This window comes from Arachis hypogaea, chromosome 3 (genome assembly GCF_003086295.3).
Source record: "Arachis hypogaea cultivar Tifrunner chromosome 3, arahy.Tifrunner.gnm2.J5K5, whole genome shotgun sequence".
Classification (NCBI taxonomy): Eukaryota; Viridiplantae; Streptophyta; class Magnoliopsida; order Fabales; family Fabaceae; genus Arachis; species Arachis hypogaea.
In genome coordinates, this window is record NC_092038.1 from 67,925,050 (window position 1) to 67,930,238 (window position 5,189).

General features: G+C 40.6%; 1 non-coding gene across 1 annotated transcript; it reads left to right on the plus strand.

The window, feature by feature from the left end:
• Window positions 1-4,669: 4,669 nt before the first annotated feature.
• On the plus strand, window positions 4,670-4,773 carry LOC112793321 (small nucleolar RNA R71). The gene has a single exon (XR_003198019.1). It is a non-coding gene; the product is annotated as a small nucleolar RNA R71 (small nucleolar RNA).
• Window positions 4,774-5,189: the final 416 nt, after the last annotated feature.

Sequence of the window (5,189 nt, forward strand, 5' to 3'; positions counted from 1 at the left end):
AGTTTTGGCATCTCACTTTATCCTTTGAAATTTAAAATGATGGGCATCTATAGGAACTCATAATATTAGATAGTGTAATTGATTCTTCTAGTTCAGTATATTGATTCTTGAATACAGCTACTTTATGAGTCTTGGCCGTGGCCCTAAGCACTTTGTTTTCCAGTATTTCCACCGGATACATAAATGCCACAGACACATAATTGGGTGAACCTTTTCAGATTGTGACTCAGCTTTGCTAAAGTTCCCAGTTAGGTGTCCAGAGTTCTTAAGCACATTCTTTTTGCTTTGGATCACGACTTTAACCACTCAGTCTGAAGCTTTTCACTTGGACCTTCATGCCACAAGCACATGGTTAGGAACAGCTTGATTTAGCCGCTTAGGCCAGGATTTTATTTCCTTGGGCCCTCCTATCCACTGATGCTGAAAGCCTTGGATCCTTTTTACCCTTGCCTTTTCGTTTAAAGGGCTATTGAGTTTTTCTGCTTGCTTTTTCTTTTTCTTTCTTTTAATTTTTGCCAGTTTTTTTTCGCAAGCTTTCTTATTCAGTGCTTTTTCTTACTTCAAGAATAAATTTCATGATTTTTTAGATTATCAATAATATTTTTCTTTGTTCATCATTCTTTTAAGAGCCAAAAATTTTAACATTCATAAACAACAAGATAAAAAATATGCACTGTTCAAGCATTCATTCAGAAAACAAAAAGTATTGCCATCACATCAAAATAATTAAACTAATTTCAAGATAAAATTTGAAATCCAAGTACTTCTTGTTCTTTTGTAATTAAGCACATTTTTCATTTAAGAGAGGTGAAGGATTCATGGAGTTATTCGTAGCTTTAAGACATAGACACTAGACACTAATGATCATGTAATAAAGACACAAAATATAGCCAAACATAAAGCTCAAAACCAAAAATAGAAAAATAAATAGACAAGGATATTAAGGAATGAGTCCACCTTAGTGAGGGTGGCGTCTTCCTCTTGATGAACCAATGGTGCTCTTGAGCTCCTCTATGTCTCTTCCTTGCCTTTGTTGCTCCTCCCTCAGAGCTCTTTGATCTTCTCTAATTTCACGGAGAATGATGGAGTGCTCTTGGTGCTCCACCCTTAGTTGGTCCATGTTGTAACTCAAGCCTTCCAAAGAGGTGTTGAGTTGCTCCCAATAGTTGTGTGGAGGAAAATGCATCCCTTGAGGCATCTCAGGGATTTCTTGATGAGGAAATTCCTCATGCTCTTGTTGAGGTCCATAAATGGGCTCCCTTATTTGCTCCATCCTTTTCTTGTGATGGGCTTGTCCTCTTCAATGAGGATGTCTCCTTCTATGTCTATCCCAGCCAAATTGCATAGGTGACAAATGAGATGAGAAAAGGCTAACCTTGCCAAGGTGGATGACTTGTCAGCCACCTTGTAGAGTTCTAGAAGTATGATCTCATGAACTTCCACTTTCTCCCATATCATGATACTATGGATCATGATGGCCCGATCTACAGTCACTTCAGATTGGATGCTAGTAGGAATGATGTAGCGTTGGATGAACTCCAACCATCCTCTAGCCACGGGCTTAAGGTCCAGTCTTCTCAATTGAACCGGATTGCCTCTTGAGTCTCTTTTCCATTGAGCTCCTTCCAAACATATGTCCATGAGGACTTGGTCCAACCTTTGATCAAAGTTTACCCTTCTAGTGTAGGGGCGTGCATTTTCTTGCATCATTGGCAAGTGGAACGCCAACTTTACATTTTTCGGACTGAAATCTAAGTATTTCTCCCGAACCATTGTAAGCCAATTCTTTGGATTCGGGTTCATACTTTGATCATGGTTCCTAGTGATCCATGCATTGGCATAGAACTCTTGAACCATTAAGATTCTGACTTATTGAATGGGGTTGGTAAGAACTTCCTAACCTCTTCTTCGGATTTCATGTCGGATCTCCAGATACTCATTTTTTTTAGCATGAAAGGGACCTCAGGGATCACCTTTTTCTTGGCCACAACTTCATAGAAGTGGTCTTGATGGACCTTTGAGATGAATTTTTCCATATCCCATGACTCAGAGGTGGAAGCTTTTGTCTTCCCTTTCCTCTTTCTAGAGGTTTCTCCGGCCTTAGGTGCCATAAATGGTTATGGAAAAAACAAAAAGCAACGCTTTTACCACACCAAACTTAAAATATTTGCTCGTCCTCAAGCAAAAGAAGAAAGAAGGGCGGAGAAAAAGAAGAGATGGAGGAGATGGAGGGGTTAAGTGGTTCGGTCAAGTAGGGGAAAAGTGTATAAGATGTATGAAAATGGAAGAGGTGTATTTATAGGGGAAGAGAAGGAGAGTGGCCAAATGGACTATGGTGGGTTTGGGAGGAAAAAGTGTTTGAATTTGAAAGTGAGGTAGGTGGGGTTTTTAGGGAAGAGGGGTGGAGGTGATTGGTGAAGAGAATATAGGAAAGAGAATAGGATTTAATAGGTGAGTGGTGTTTTGGGTAGAGTGTTATAGAGATGTGTGAGGGGGAGAGAGAGAGGTGGGGTAGGTGGGGATCCTGTGGGGTCTACAGATCCTGAGGGGTCAAGGAGTTTTCATCCCTGCTCCTTTTAGGCATGCAAATGCCCCTATTGTGCAATCCTGACATTTAATGCCAGACTGCTGCTTGTTTCTGGCGTTAAATGCTAGTTTTTATTCATTTCCTAGTGTTAAACGCCAAGCTGCAACCTGTTTCTGGCATTTAACGCCAGTTTGTTGCTTCTTTCTGGCGTTTAACACCCAAAATAGTGCCAGACTGGGCGTTAAACGCCCATTCTGCTACCCTTACTGGCGTTTAAACGCCAATAAGTTTCTCCTTTAGGGTGTGCTATTTTTAATGCTATTTTTTATTTTTCTCTAATTTTTGCAGTTGTTTTTGTGACTCCACATGATCATCAACTTAAAAAAAGAAAGAAAATAACATAGATAAATAAAATTGGGTTGCTTCCCAATAAGTGGTTCTTTAATGTCAATAGCTTGACAGTGAACTCTCATGGAGCTTCACAGATGTTCAGAGCATTGTTGGGGCCTCCCAACACAAAACTTAGAGTTTGGATATGGGAGTTCAGCACCAAACTTAGAGTTTGACTGTGGGGGCTTTGTTTGACTCTACATTGAGAGAAGCTTTTCTTACTTCCTCTCCATGGTTACAAAGGGAGATCCTTGAGTTTTAAACACAAGGTAGTCCTCCTTCAATTAAAGGATCAACTCTCCTCTGTCCACATCAATCACAGCTTTTGTTGTGGCTAGGAAGGATCTTCCAAGGATGATGGATTCATCCTTCTTCTTCCCAGTGTCTAGGATTATGAAATCAGCAGGGAAGTAAAAGTGTTTGACCTTTACTAGCACGTCATCTACCTGTCCATAAGCCTTTTTCATGGATTTTTCTGCCATCTCTAATGAGAATTTGGCAGTCTGTACCTCAAAGATTCCTAGTTTCTGCATTACAGAGAGTGACATTAAGTTTATGCCTGACCCTAAGTCACACAGAGCCTTCTCAAAGGTCATGGTGCCTATGGTACAGGGAATTAAGAATTTACCAGGATCCTAATTCTTTTGAGGTAATGTCTACCTAACCAAGTCATTCAGTTCATTGGTGAGCAAGGGGGGTTCATCCACCCAAGTCTCATTACCAAATAACTTGGCATTCAGCTTCATGATTGCTCCAAGGTACTTAGCAACTTACTCTTCAGTAATATCTTCATTCTCTTCAGAGGAGGAATAGTCATCAGAGCTCATGAATGGCAGAAGTAGGTTCAGTAGAATCTCTATGGTCTCTAGATGAGCCTCAGATTCCTTAGGTTCCTCAAATGGGAACTCCTTTTTGTCCAAAGGACGTCCCATGAGGTCTTCTGCACTGGGATTCACGTCCTTCTCCTCCTCTTTAGGTTCCGCCACACCAAGTAAGGTTATGGCCTTGCACTCTCTTTTTGGATTCTCTTCTGTATTGCTTGGGAGAGTACTAGGAGGAGTTTCAGTAACTCTTTTACTCAGCTGGCCCACTTGTACCTCCAAATTTCTAATGGAGGACCTTGTTTCATTCATAAAACTCAGAGTGGCCTTAGATAGATCAGAGACTATGTTTGCTAAGCTAGAGGGAATCTGCTCAGAATTCTCTGTCTGTTGCTGAGAGGATGATGGAAAAGGCTTGCTATTGCTAAACCTGTTTCTTCCACCATTATTAAAGCCTTGTTAAGGCTTTTGTTGATCCTTCCATGAGAAATTTGGATGATTTCTCCATGAGGGATTATAGGTGTTTCCATAGGCTTCACCCATGTAATTCACTTCTGCCATTGCAAGGTTCTCAAGATCATAAGCTTCTTCTTCAGAAGATGCTTCTTTAGTACTGTTGGATGCATTTTGCAATCTATTCAGACTCTGAGAAATCATATTGACTTGCTGAGTCAACATTTTGTTCTGAGCCAATATGGCATTCAGAGCATCAATTTCAAGAACTCCCTTCCTCTGAGGCATCCCATTATTCACAGGATTCCTTTCAGAGGTGTACATGAACTGGTTATTTGCAACCATCTCAATGAGTTCCTAAGCTTCTGCAGGCATTTTCTTCAGGTGAATAGATCCACCTCCAGAATGGTCCAATGACATCTTAGACAATTCAGACAGACCATCATAGAATATATCCAAGATGGTTCATTCTGAGAGCATGTTAGAAGAACAATTTTTGGTCAGTTGCTTGTATCTCTCCCAAGCTTCATAGAGGGATTCACCTTCTTTCTGTCTGAAGGTTTGAACATCCACTCTAAGCTTGCTCAGCTTTTGAGGAGGAAAGAACTTGGCTAAAAAAGCCGTGACCAGCTTATTCCAAGAGTTCAGGCTATCTTTAGGTTGAGAATCCAACCATGTTCTAGCTCTGTCTCTTACAGCAAAAGGGAAAAGCATAAGCTTGTAGACCTTGGGATCAACTCCATTGGTCTTAACAATATCACAGATTTGCAAGAATTCAGTTAAGAACTGAAAAGGATCTACTGATGGAAGTCCATAAAACTTGCAATTCTGTTGCATCAGAGAAACTAATTGAGGCTTTAGCTCAAAGTTGTTTGCTCCAATGGCAGGGATTAAGATGCTTCTTCCATGGAAGTTGGAATTTGGAGCAGTAAAGTCACCAAGCATCTTCCTTGCATTGTTGTTGGGTTCGGCCATGTCTCCTTCTTTTTCGAGATTCT